The 14593-nt window shown below is 46.6% G+C and overlaps 1 protein-coding gene across 1 annotated transcript in view; it reads left to right on the forward strand.

The window, feature by feature from the left end:
• Window positions 1–1563: 1563 nt before the first annotated feature.
• The window catches only part of ARHGAP6 (Rho GTPase activating protein 6), a 292283-nt gene continuing 279253 nt past the window's right edge, over window positions 1564–14593 (forward strand). The window contains exon 1 of the mRNA XM_038757394.1: window positions 1564–1591. The gene's annotated coding sequence lies outside the window, so the exon portion shown is untranslated. The remainder of the gene's footprint in view (window positions 1592–14593) is intronic.

Raw genomic sequence — 14593 nt, forward strand, 5'->3', positions numbered from 1 at the left:
TTCCATCCTTCCTCCACGAACCATCCTCCTCCTCCATCCCTCCTCCTCCTCCTCCATCCCTCCTCCTCCTCCTCCTCTTCCATCCCTCCTCCTCCCCCTTCCATTCCTCCTCCTCCACTCTTCCATCCCCCCCTCCTCTCCTCTTCCATCCCTCCTCAATTCCTCCAACCCTCCTCCTCCCCTCTTCCATCTCTCCTCCTCCCTTCACCCCTCCTCCTCCTCTTCCATCCCACCTCCTCCTCCTCCTCCATCCGTCCTCCTCCCCTCTTCCATCCCTCCTCCTCAATTCCTCCAACCCTTCTCCTCCCCTCTTCCATCCCTCCTCCTCCTCTTCCATCCCTCCTCCTCCTCTTCCATCCCTCCTTCTCCCCTTTCCATCCCTCTTCCATCCCTCCTCCTCCCCTCTTCCATCCCTCCTCCATCCCTCCTCCATCCCTCCTCCATCTCTCCTCTTCCCTTCACCCCTCCTCCTCCTCTTCCATCCCTCCTCCATCCCTCCTCCTCCCCTCTTCCATCCCTCCTCCATCCCTCCTCCTCCCCTCTTCCATCCCTCCTCCTCCCCTCCTCCTCAATTCCTCCAACCCTCCTCCTCCCCTCTTCCATCTCTCCTCCTCCCTTCACCCCTCCTCCTCCATCCCTCCTCCTCCCCTCTTCCATCCCTCCTCCATCCCTCCTCCTCCTCCACCCCTCCTCCTCAATTCCTCCAACCCTCCTCCTCCCCTCTTCCATCTCTCCTCCTCCCTTCACCCCTCCTCCTCCTCCATCCCTCCTCCTCCATCCCTCCTCCTCCCCTCTTCCATCCCTCCTCCTCCATCCCTCCTCCTCCTCCATCCCTCCTCCTCCTCAAGTCTTCCAACCCTCTTCCACCCCTCTTCCACCCCTCCTCCTCCCTCCACCCCTCCTCCTCCCGTCTTCCATCCATCCCTCTTCTTCCATCCCTCCTCCTCCACCACCTCCCGTCCCTCCCGTCGGTCCCCCCCTCCCTCCCGTCCGTCCCGTCCCGAGCGGCTCCCACCCCCCGGCGCCGACCCGCTCCCTGCTCGGGGTGGCGGTGGGGATCCCGGGGGGAGCCCGGGGGGGATCCCGGCGGCAGCATGTCGGCGCACAGCCTGCTCAACAGCGTCTTCTCCTGCTCCTCGGCCGCGGGCCCCGCCGGCCCGGACGGGGGCTTCGCCAAGCGGCGACTGCGCCAGACCCGCAGCCTGGACCCGGCCCTCATCCGCCACGCCGGCCCGGAGCCCCCGGACCCCGCCCGGGACCCCTCCCGGGACCCCCCCCGGGACCCCTCCCGGGGGTCCCGCCCGCCCCCGCCCAGCCCCCCGGCGGCCTCCCCCTCCTCCTCCTCCTCCCGGCCGGCCTCCACCCCGCCGGACAAGGGGCCCCCCCCCGGCCGCCGCCCCCTTGGACCAGGAGCCGGGTTGGGGCTGGGGTCGCGTCCCCCCCCCGGCGGAGCCCGGCCTGGGAGGCGCCCGGCCCGGGGGGCCCCAACAGCATCTTCGCTTCTCCCCGGCGTTGGCTGCAGCAGAGGAAGCCCCCTCCCCACTCCGGCAGCAGCCCCAGCCGCGCCTCCTACGTGGTCTGGAAGTCCCAGGTAGGGGGGACCCCCTTCCGCACCCCTTTTCCCTCCCCCGATCGAGTCCGGGCATCACCCGTCCCTCCATCACCCTCCATGGCCCCACGCAGGGCTCCCCGCCTTCCCAGACACCTGGACGGGACGCATCCCGGCACCCCGAAAGGACCAGCCGACTCAGGGAAGAGGGAATGCGGAGCCCCGAGTGGCCCCTTGGCATCGGGCCGGGGGCGAGGAGGATCGAGGTCACTCCTCGCTTGGGTGTGCAAGCGCCAGGGGCGAGGAGGATTGAGGCCACCACTAGCCCTCCTTGCTTGGGTGCTAAATGGGTCCGGGGCAAGGAGGATCGAGGTCACCCCTGGTCCTCTTTCCTTGGGTGCTAAATGGGCCAGGGGAGAGGAAGATCGAGGTCACTCCTTGCTTGGGTGCTGCAAGGGCCAGGGGCGAGGAGGATTGAGGTCACCCCTAGCCCTCCTTGCTTGGGTGCTAAATGGGCCGGGGGCAAGGAGGATCGAGGCCACCCCGGCCCACCTTGCTTGGGTGCTGAATGGGCCAGGGGCGAGGAGGATCGAGGTCACTCCTTGCTTGGGTGCTGCAAGGGCTGGGGGCGAGGAGGATTGGGGTCACCCCTAGCCCTCCTTGCTTGGGTGTTGCAAGGGCTGGGGGCAAGGAGGATTGAGGTCATCCTTACCCCTCCTTGCTTGGGTGCTGAATGGGTCAGGGGCGAGAAGGATCGAGGTCACCCCTGGTCCTCCTTGCTTGGGTGGTAAGTGGGCCAGGGGTGAGGAGAATCGAGGTCACTCCTTGCTTGGGTGCTGCAAGGGCTGGGGGCAAGGAGGATTGAGGTCATCCCTACCCCTCCTTGCTTGGGTGCTGAATGGGCCAGGGGCGAGAAGGATCGAGGTCACCCCTGGTCCTCCTTGCTTGGGTGGTAAATGGGCCAGGGGTGAGGAGAATCGAGGTCACTCCTTGCTTGGGTGCTGCAAGGGCCGGGGGTGAGGAGGATTGGGGTCACCCCTAGCCCTGCTTGCTTGGGTGCTAAATGGGCCGGTGGCGAGGAGGATCGAGGTCACCCCTAGCCCTCCTTGCTGGGGTGCTGCAAGGGCTGGGGGCGAGGAGGATCGAGGTCACCTCTGGCCCTCCTTGCTTGGGTGCTGCAATGGCTGGAGGAGAGGAGGACTGAGGTCACCCCTAGCCCTCCTTGCTTGGATGCTGCAAGGACTGGAGGAGAGGAGGATTGAGGTCACCCCTAGCCCTCCTTGCTTGGGTACTAAATGGGCCAGGGGCAAGGAGGATCGAGGTCACCCCTAGCCCTCCTTGCTTGGGTGCTAAATGGGCTGGGAGCGAGGAGGATGGAGGTCAGCCCTGGTCCTCCTTGCTTGGTGGTAAATGGGCCAGGGGCGAGGAGGATCGGGGTCACTCCTTGCTTGGGTGCTTCAAGGACTGGGGGCGAGGAGGATCGAGCTCATCCCTAGCCCTCCTTGCTTGGGTGCTGAATGGGCCAGGGGTGAGGAGGTTTGAGGTCACTCCTAGCCCTCCTTGCTTGGGCACTGCCCGGACCTGCAGAGGTCCTACAGTCTGGGCAAGCTTCTGCTCGGGGAGCTGATTGGACACTCTAGCCTGTGCTACTGCTGAGGGGGGGCACCTAGGAGCCAGCGAGGCCCAAATGGCTTTAGCCCCAACCCTCAGGGCAGCCACTTGGGTGCCTCTCTAGGATCGCAAGTGTTGCCCCTGGAGGGTATCACCCAGAAGCTTGGGCTCATCTAGGACACTCACCCTGAGTGCAAATGCAATTTCCAGTGGTGTTCGACGCTCCACCCTCCTTGGGGATTTCAGCAATGCCTGCTGCCTGCTGAAGAGTGCAGCCCCAAAGAGTGGGGTAGTCTGGGGGTGTGTGTGGTGTGTTTGTGTCTGTGTGTGTGTAAGAGAGAGAGAGAATGTGTGTGGGTAAAGGGTTGGAAAGCAAACACCACTCGTGTCAATTTGGGGATCTAAACTCTGTAAGTTCCATACGTCTGCTTTCCTGGAAGAGCATCTCAACCAACTATTTGTCATGAGATGCTTAGTGCACTTAAAGTAGTAGTAGTGATCACCCTTTTCACGGGAACTGTTGAAGTGTGTTACTTAGAGTAGCATGGCTCTGTGAACCTGCATCCTCCCCGCCACCACACGCTATTAATAGCGGTTCCTGGCCTATACCTGTATTCTGAAGAAAAGCATTTGGTTCTGTCTGCCTTGTACGAGGCCAGATTTATGCCCAGAATAAGTCGGAGGGGTGGTCAGGGCAGAAGATTGTGATTGGTCACAACTGAAGTTGTTTGTGTGATGTTAAAAAGACAAATCTCTAAAATCACAATGGACATGTGCCAATTGTCGTACTCCTATCTGGTGATGAGATTGACAGTGACTGCTTCGGTGTTCTAATATTTGTAGTAGCTGTTTCAATGTGGGTAAACAAATTAACCTTTTTTATAGTCTTGTAAATTATTTTTAAGTAGATGGAGGTGAGAAGACGGCAGGCAGAAATCTCAATAATCAATTCTTAAAACCATTTGAGGGGGAGAAAAGTGTAGTAATCATGATTAGTCCTTAGGCCGGCTAGTCTCAAGCCTTGTGTGTGAAGATTAGATCATTGGTAACTCTTCTAAATGGATATTATCAGTTAGGATTGTGGAATTGGAGTTATAAAGAGAGAGAGATATGTAACAGGAAGCCAAATTCTGTGAAAATTGGCTCATACTAGCCACCAGAATCAACATTTTCAAAAAACAATTGAGTCTTTAAAAGCATTTACCGTTTTTAATGCTCAGGAAGTAGTTTTTCTTAGCAAATGTCCGTATTAGTGTAATCTGAATTGAAACATCTCATTTTATTTGCTTGACCAGAACTCTAGTTGATAAGACTGTGATGAATAGGCAGCAGAGCATTGTGATTGGTCAAATATAAAGTTGTTTGTGTCATTAGGAAAGAAAATCTTGAATTTATAGTGATGGATAGCACCATCTGTGGCTCCAATTGACAGCTTTTCTTTATGAATTTCATTTTTCAAGAGTTGATTCAGCTGTGATTGTTTACTATGGGAGAGACTAAGCATGAGGGCCCTTGGCTCAGGAGTAGCTTCTTCTCAGAAATATTTCCTGAAAATTGGACAATTTCATTAAATTTAAGTCCTTAGTGCAGAGGTTCCGGAGCATGGAAATGTTCCATCTTGATCCCAGCATTTTGACCTTTTTTTTATCTTTTCCTTTCTTAGTGGAAGCCTGGGTACCCTTCTTTTAAAAAAAAGGGTGTTTTGTGTGCATTTGTGTGTGTGTGGTGAGGTTTGACTGGCCCCTCGGGTCCTACCTTAGGTGGTTACTGGTGGATGTGGGTGATGGGGAGTGATGTAGATGGAATATTTTTGTTTGTCGCACCTGTGGTTCTTTGATTACACCCTCCTGAAGATGGGAATCAGGTTCTAAAAGTTTAACTAATTCCTTGTGTTAAGGAGGGAAAAGAGCATCACCTTAGGTTCGTTTTTTATGAGGCAAGGTTTTACAGTTCTTAAGGAAATGATCTCTTTTATGATCAAACTTACACCAATTTAATACAACCATGTCATTCATAATGCTAGCTCCTGCTTTGTGTGATGAGCTTTTCTATTTAAGGTTAAATGAGATCTAGTTGTACTTTGGTGGAAGATAGTGCCAATCTGAGAGAGTTTTTAGAGTAAGGATACTTCACGATGAGGGTATATCCCTCTTTAAGATGGCTGGCTTTGATTGTGTGGCCAATTTGCAATAGTTAAATGCTGCTGGCTTTTACTTTATCGTAGCTGTTGTTTAAAAATATAGTCAGTGAGTCATTTTGTTGTATTTATGTACTGAGGTTTAAAAAAGGCACAATTTAAAAAATTCAAAATTATGCGCTTTTTCCACCCCCTCTGAACATAGAAGGATCCACTCTATATTCAAACTATTTATCTCAGCAAAACTTAGGAAATTGGCATCCAAAAAGGAAGGACTTTCCCAACTGCCATTTCCCTTATCTGTAATTTTTGTGTGTCTCTTTCCCCCACTACACTCTAAGCTACTTGTGGGCAGGGATCCTGTCTACCAATGCTAATGTACTGTACTGTCTCTAAATGTATTACAGGGCTCTCCACACAGTGAGCACTCAATAAATGTCATTAATTGTTTGATCGACTCAACAGTTAGCAGCTTCATCAAAGGCTGAGCTATCAGCCAGAGGGTTCTGGGTCACTGACTGAAATGCAGGCAGATTCAAGAAATGATGAATTGTGTTGAAGAAACAGCATGATACTATGGACCCATAAGGCAGTAGAAGCCCAAGGTCATATACAGAACAATACCATAGTTAAAGTGAGAGATTTTCATTAGCAATACCCAAACTGAAAAATTATTATCCAGTTTTCAACTCCACAGTCTTCCTATGTGTTGATTAAACAAAGAAAAAGAGAAATCAAGAAAGTGACCCTTTCCTCCAGGGACATAGCTGGGAGTCAGTTACCGTACCAAGAAAGTTACCAAATCCTCTGGGAGTCAGAAGGACCTGAGTTCTAATCCAGACTCGGCACGTGTCTGCTGTGTGACCTAAGGCAAGTCACTTCCCTTTTCTGTTCCTCAGTTACCTCCTCTGTAAAATGGGGATTCATTCATTCAATCGTATTTATTGATAAAGACTGTGAGCCCAATGTGAGACGGGGACTGTGTCCAACCTGATTACCTTGCATCTACCCAGCAGTTATTACAGTGCTTGGCACATAGTAAGCACTTAACAAATACCACAATTATTATTAAGATCAGGTGGACAGTGCCATTAGGCAGAGTTTCCAGTTTCCTTCTAAATTGCCAAGTTAGAAAATTGACCGTCAAAGACCTGGTCTTATTTTATATGCTTGACCAAATTCTCCATGGGTAACTGTTTTTAACTGGTGCCAGCTTTGAATTAAAGTTAACTGCCTTCCCTAGGGCCACTTGGCAAACTAGGGAGAGAACCCGGGTTAGAATTTACAGTCCCAGTGTACTGCTCATCCAGCCCATGGAGCCATGCTTCCCCACTTGAAGATTTATTACAAAGATCAAACTCATTGCATTTTTTATATTGGATCCACAGCAGTGCTGCGGGTCAAGCAGTATCCTACCCAAGTTGGCGTACTGAATCTGGATTATATTGTTATTAGAATGTAACAATAAATAGAGTGTCAGCAGGCTGTCAAAACACCGACACAGTTAGGTGGAAGGCAGAATATAGATAGTAAAACAGCTTTTCATAAGTCAAAGGATGCGCCCTGCAAGGTTGGTTTCCAGAGTCATGCATTAGGTGGAGTAAAAAGCCTATCTTAGTGACAATAATAACCAAACCCAAACTTTAAATCTTTTTTCAATTTTCCCAGCTATTCAATTGGGATATAGTAACCTATATTCAATGAAAATAAGGCCAGCAAAGTGCCTTGAAAGGGAGTATATTTCCTCTGCAAGTTATTTTGGGTTCCCGTTCAGGAAAAATATTAGGTTTTTATTGAGCCCTCATCATGTGCCAAAGCACTGTTGGAAGGACTGGGCGTAGATGATATGAGATGATCTGCCTACCTAAGTCTCCCTCTCTAGTATTGCTTAATCTCTTAGTAGGAGAAACAGCAGAGGAATGGGGCTTTTTGTGTTAGAAAGATTTTTTTTTTTTCATTTGGGTGCACCCCACTGGGAGTAATTGGGTAAGAAACCAGTCAGCGGTGATGGTCCAGTTTGTCTTTCTCTCATCTGAAAATATTCCTCTTACAGGAAATGTTTTTCATTCTGCTGTGTCTTTCCTCTCCCTTAGGAGGTGTTATTTCTAATTCATTGAATAAATGATTCTGAGTTATGCTTCCATAAGAATTAAGGACAATAGAAACTTTGGTAAAGTATCCTCTGGTTTCAAAGAATTGCAGTAGTTTTTAAGTGATATTAAGCTCTGGGAAAGCAGATATTTATATGAAATGGAGGGAGTGAAAAAGTTGAAAGTCAAGAGGAAAATCAACTTGGGTCTGGTTTGCTTGCAGGCTTGTAAATCTCAATAATTTCTTATATTTCATGAGTTACTTTTTTAAAAATAAGGCTCCTTAATGCCTTCCTTAGTCGCAGAGTATTTCTTCCCTATTTGGAAAGAATTCTGGCACTGCCCTAGACCACAATCGCATTAATGCAATTTCTTGTGTGTATGTGTGCGTGCATACAGATTTTTTTCTCCCTTCTTGCATCTGGTTTCAAAAATCAACTGCGGTTGTTTTATAACTAGGAAATAGGATGAACCAAGTTCTGTATGTCAGAAAGAGAAAAGCAGTAAAACAGGGGCAGAACCTTTGAAATCATGATAAACAGTGACCCTCAATATAAAAACAATTTTCTTTGTGAATATTTCAGACTTGGAACCTGTCATATAATTCCTACTACGATCTTAATTTCTGACTTGTATGAATCTTTGGCTTCAATTTGACCGATGGATTGTGGAACTCTGCCTTTCGTGCCTGCCTTCTAGTGAATTTTAGACCCAAATTTTTAGGGGAGCATTGCTGGCTAGTGTCATCCGGAGGCATTCATTTTGATGCACCGGTCATTCCATGCTGCATTCTGGGGGTGGGATCTCCTAGGACACAGTTTTTTACAAATGCAATGATTGCTGATATTCATTTTAATATGTTTCTTAGTAGGCATATTCTAGAGGGGTTGTGAATAATGCAAACTCAATATATAATGGGAAACGTATTAGAATGAAAGTTTTAAAGGGGAAATGAATGAAGCATATTGGGAATTCAGTGATGTTCAAGAAGTAAACATCCTCATTAAAAATCAGAGTAAAGAGCCAGCTGATCAGTCTGAATTTGGAAGTGCTATGATCATCAGTGCTCTCCACCTGATGGCACAGGACATTTGACAGTGGTAAACATTGTGAATGTTTGATTTTATATATATATATATATATATATATACATGTGTGTGTATATATATATATATATATATATATATATATATATATATATATATATATATATATATAGGTACATATTCCACAAAAATTCCCAGAAGGAAGCTGGGAGACCTCTCCCTATTTCTGGGCACAGGGTCCCCTGTCTTCAGGAGGCAACTGTGTTCTGCACATAGTAAGCGCTCAATAAATATGATTGATGATGATGAACTGTCTTGTGCCAAAAGTTTTTGTAATCTTGAGCTGTTAGGCATTGGTACTGTGGAATGGGGAAATGATGCTGTTAGATATGTAGACTTAAGACCACATCACACAGCCTGAAATGTGACAGAAGTAAAACAGTGACTGTTTCACATGCACATTTTTCCTTCAACAAGCTCATTCTGTCATGGCAATCCTTTTGAGTGCAGTGTGGCTATCACAAAATGAATAAAAATTCACCAGACGAAATTGAACTTGCAAAGCCATAGTCTCTGTAGTCTTCTGAACATTGATTCTTGCTCACTATGATGATTAAAATGTAACTGAAAGAGGCCTTGCATGTCTCATATGCCTTGCAGTTTCATTCAAGTTCATGGGAGTTTTGCAAGGATTTGTTCAGTTTATATTATCAGGGTCTTTGGTTTATGTCTGTTGATTTTGGGGGCAAAAGGCAGGCTAAAGAATATGTTCTGATTGTGGCAGCCAAAACATGGGATTCTTTATTAACAATATATGTCTAAATATAGCTCCAGAGGTGGGGCTGGAAGTCAGTTGATAAGTCGAGAGATTTCCCCTTCAGTAAGATAACCAGATCTTTCTGCCAGAGGGGCAAATGCAATTTTTGCCTGTGGACATTTGGTTGCATCCTTAGGATCTGCCTGGCAAATGGTGATAGTAGTTGTTCTTAATTCTTGGAGAAGTGACACAAGTGTTTGAAGGAAGACATTGGCATGAGATGGAATGATGCTTTGCCTAGCGGTCTTGTCAGGGGTCATATGCTTGGAGAACTTCAGTTCTGCAGGCATTCAACTGCATCATAAACACAAGATACAGGATCCAGACCTTGTGTTGTGCCTGCTCACGCTAATTGAAGTTCTCAGAATGTAATTGCAGTTCACTGATAGAGCAGAAGTGTTTTCACAGAGAAGCTGGCACATGATGGGCTTCTAACAGTTCTTGGGGAATCACCTGAAAATCATCCAGGAATGCAGTGAATGTACTCTACGGAGCCGGAATTAGACCCCAGGTCCTTTGACTTCCAGTGCCGAGCTCTCTCCACTTGGCCACACTGATTGTACTCTCTCAAGTGCTTAATGCAGTGCTCTGCACACAGTAAGTGCTTAATGAATGTGACTGATTAATCAAGGTCTTAATGTTACCCTACAGGCATGGCAAGATAACCTGCTGCACTGATTTGTAAGAATATGCAAACAACTTGAATAGACTGATGAAGTTGGTGGACTGCAAAAGAGAAAAGGCAGAAAAAACATTTTCAGTTGTTTAAAATCAGACCTTACATGATGTGCCATATATATCCACATGCATAAATTTGAATGTGCCTTGAGAAAATTAGGATGAATTGTGAAATGGCACGTCATTACAGAACTTCAGTAAATAACTAAGCAAGAAAGATGCAAAAAAAAAATGCCAGCTCAAAGAGCATATGGGGCAATATTAGAATACTGTAAACCAATTTGTATACATTTCTCTACAAAGTAGAAATCATTTGCATCATTTAGACTTGGAGTGATTCAACTTTTAAGAAACAACGCGATGACTGGAAAAGACAGAAGGTGAAGAAAAACAGATAAATAGGGGCCCTATGAGTAAACAGGACCACAGGAGCTTGCTGAACTATGAACTGTGTTATCAGCAAGCAATCTAGGTTTGTTAACTGTGCATCATTTTTTATTTAGGGATTTTGAAATTTTTGATAACTTAAGGGTGGGCTTTCTTCTCACCAACTTTTTGATAATCCTGGTCTTTGCCTTGCTTTCCTAAAAAATAAACAGTGGAATTTGGATTTGAATATATCATACAAAGTAGGTCTAACCAAATGTGTGTATGTCTGCACACCTAAGTGTCTACTTGCTATCCTCAGGACAGTTTTCTTTGGTTTTTGATTTCCTGTTGTTTTCCTGTATCCTTTACATCCAAGTGACCCAGTCAGTGTCTGCATGCTCACGCGTCCATTTTTAGAAACGAGTTCACCAGCTTCTATTTACTGAATATATGTTTGTTCCCTGAGATGACTAGATTTCTCCACATCCACAGGGGGCGAAGGTATGTGAATGTGCATTCTTGCATACTTGGAATTAAGGCAGAGTAAAACTGGTGAAGCACTTTCTAGGGATCTTCTAAGGTGTCTGCCATGGGTATATTTGTCCAGATGAAATAGGGGATGTGTGGGTGGAGCCTAAGGCTCCTACACGAAATTCCCCTTAACCCACAGTGCATAAACTGCAGGAAATTTAGGATAAACAGGGCAGGGATGTGTAAACTCACTGAAGAATTACATTCTAACTTTTTTTTTAACTTTTTTACTGTAGGACTGACCTCTAGAAGTGTAAGCTCATTGTGGGCAGGGAATGTGTCTGTTTATTGTAGTATTGTCCTCTCCCAAGCACTTAGTACAGTGCTCTGCACCCAGTAAGCACTCAACAAATACAGTGGGCTGACTGAGTGACCTGAAAGAGAGTTTTGGATCTTTTGATGATAAAGGAAGCAGAAATTCAGGCAGATGCTCAAGCTCACTGTGGTGAGGGATGTGTCTGTTTATTGCACCCCAGCCATTCTCCTCATGAATTGGTTTGACACTTTACCTTTAGAGTAAACTTCCAAGTGAATCATTTTGAATCTGGGACATGGACTTGAAAAACTCAGAGCATCAATTCCCTTTCTGAGCGTACTTTGGTCATTAATTTCCAAAACCAATGCTTTCAGCACACAACCAGAGCCCCTGCTACAGACTAGTGCCCTGAACAAGCTGCCTCTCTTTCTCCCCTGTCCTCTTGCCATCTCTAACTGGATGGTCCTTCAGCAGCTGTTCCCTAGATATTCATCATCCACCAGGGTGGAGGCCGAGGGAGATGTCAGTGAGGAACAGAAAACTCTGGATAAATATTAATCTAAAAGGCAGCATTCCGAAGCATCTTTCTAGACTTATTACTTTCTTGTTAACGGGACTTGAGTAAACACATAGCTCTACAGAAATAGTTGAGATGGGTGCTACTTTCTTTCTTTTGCACTGAGTGTTTTATAATGAATTCCAGGGTTATGCATCCTGAATAATTAGGTCTATATTCTCCGAGCTGACAAAGTCAGTAACAGAAAGCAGGCATGATCAGTGATAGTGCTTTAGCAAGCTCTGAGGTTGCAATAGCTTTGAAAACATCTTATGCAGGCTGTGTTTCATTTCCCCAGTCAGCCTCCCTGAATAGATCCTCACCAGTTTGGCTGAAAATGGACAGATCTTATTCCGTTGGATCGGTCACTCTTACTACCTTACAGTGACAGGATCCTTATCCCGATGTTCAGGAATTCCTCAGGCGGTGGGTTCAGTGGAAAGAGCCCGGATGATAAAGTGAAGATCATGCCTACCTTTCCCTTCTTAACAGGGGTGCTGTTGGGATAAAGTGAGCTAAGGCTCGTGAAAATGCTTGGGGAAAAATACATCTGTTAGAATGGCATTATTATTATTTTTCTTATTCTATTCCGATCAGCAATTCTGGAAATCAAAATGACCCTGGTTGTGATCCCAGTTCTGCCACTTGTCTGCTGTGTGATCTTGGCAAAGTCATTTTCCTCCCTCTGCATCTGGGTTACCTTATCTGTAAAACGGGGATTAAGACTGTGAGCCCCATGTGGGACATGGACTGTGTCCAACCTGGCTGGTTAATTTATATCTACCCCAGAGCTTAGTATAGTGCCTGGCACATGGTAGGCACTTATCAAGCACCATTAAGAAAAAAATCATTCTTTTGTAAACTGAAGCAATGTATAGCAGCCCCAAGCACGGAGAAGGGATCTGGGAGGAACAAGAGGAAGAGCAGTGGGAGAGTGGGGGAGTGCAAGAGGTGAGGGGAAAAAAATTGAATTTGAAGGTAACAAAGTAGCTCTAAGACCAAGTGCATAAATCATCTGAATGGAAATGAAAAAAACAGTTAATCAACTGACAGGGAGTAGTGGTCCCAAATGGTCCTCATTCTATTGTGGTCCTTTGTGTTCATCTGTGAGTCTGTGTGTGGCTGCACAGTCCCAACCACAATGGGCACACAAAAGGGTGGCCCCTTGCTGTGTTATCATGCGTTATGTTTGCATTGGCTAGAGCTGTTTTCTCTCTTGCTCTCTTGTCTCTCATTCTGTACAGAGCTTTTGATGGAGGACAGCCACTCCTTTCTTGATAAGAGTGTGCCATGCTGGTTTGTCCTCTGCAGTTGACTCCACAGGTCCTTATTAGCCCACTGATGATTCCTAGAGGATAATGGAGGGATTTTCAACCTAGTAATAAAAAAAATAACCCTCAATGAGCCCCACTTATCATCTTCTGCTATTAGAATCACTCCCTCACCCTGAGGTCTGGGAGTTATGAGGAAAGGTTGAAGAAAGAAAAGTTCAGTGAAATGAGTTGAAGTTTTTAGAGCTGCAGCCTTTAGTCCCAGCCTCTTAATCTGCTGCAAGAGGAGTCTCCAGAACAACAATCCACCTCATCTCCTTATATCAGGACAGAGCATCTGTTTCCATTTTACATGTTGATCCATGTCAGTGCTGTCTGTTTTAGATTAAACACCCCTAAGGGGCATGGAAGCACTCCATAACGTGCCTAACATTGCAACGGTACCTGTGTCTACTGTGATGATGCCAATTTGTACTTCCCAAGCGCTTAGTACAGTGCTGTGCACATAGTAAGCGCTCAATAAATACGATTGATGATGATGATGATGATGATGATGATGGAGAGTTTGATCTAGACCAAAGGGCAGGGGTCACTTTTATGTTGCATGCCAGGCCAAGGTGGAGGGAGGATGGGCACAGGTTGTGTTCTCTGCTGGGCTCTTGGCTGCATCCAGGGGTTCCCCTACACTCCTCCCCCATCCCCTTGTTGACTTGTCTAAACCTCTAGAAGAAAGTGGTGGGGAATGAAGCAGGGACAATAGACTGGATGGAAGATGGGAACTCCAATGGGGCAGTACAGGAGGGTGGGTGGATACCCCTTTATCAACCTGGGAGTAGCAGATGCACTGTGAATGTCTTTATAAGGACACCTGGAAAGATTCTTTGTGGAAATCTGCAGAACCTAGAATAAGTTGCCAGGGCAGCTCCTGGCCCCTTTCCTTGTTCCAGAGCCATTGCTTTCTGCTCCTGGGACCATGAAGCACAGGCACTGATTCCAAGCAAGAGCCGAGGCAGAGAGAGGCTTTTAAAATTAAAATACTACACATAAAGATGTCCAGTGCCTTATCTATACTGGACAAGGGGCAGACAACTGGGCTGTCTGCTATAAAGCTAGATAAATGATTGCCCCGATAGGAAGTAGTGGCCAAGGGGTAAATCTGAAGCAAAATCCTTCCTACTGGTGAACAATAACAAGTGTCTATCCACCTGGATTATCTTGTATTTTCCCCAGTACCTAATACAGTGCTTGGCACATAGTGAGCACTTAACAAATGCCACAATTAATATTACTGTATACTTTTTTCTGAAAATCAAATCATGGGGATTCCACCTCGTGTTTCCACATCTTTCCCCTCCCCTCTTGGTGACTTTGAAATTGAAAAGAAGAGATGGAGAACAAGAAAAATGTAGGAGGATAATGTCCCCTGCCATTTGGGGGCACTTGTCAACTCTACTACCCCAGAAGAAGAAGTCAAAGGATTTAAAGTGAGCACGAGGGTCTTGGCAGGTAAGGCTGATGGTAGAATGTACCTTCTAGAGCTGAAGCTTCTTGAGGGCAGAAAACATAATTTTCATTGTATTTTCTGTTCCCAAGCACTTAGTCCAGGGTTCTGCCTGATATCAGTCTTAAGTAAACTGTTTGTGGTGAAGATGCACCAGCCAGAGGTCATTTACCCCTCATTT

The sequence above is a fragment of the Tachyglossus aculeatus genome, chromosome 15 (assembly GCF_015852505.1).
Source record: "Tachyglossus aculeatus isolate mTacAcu1 chromosome 15, mTacAcu1.pri, whole genome shotgun sequence".
In the NCBI taxonomy this organism is placed as follows: domain Eukaryota; kingdom Metazoa; phylum Chordata; class Mammalia; order Monotremata; family Tachyglossidae; genus Tachyglossus; species Tachyglossus aculeatus.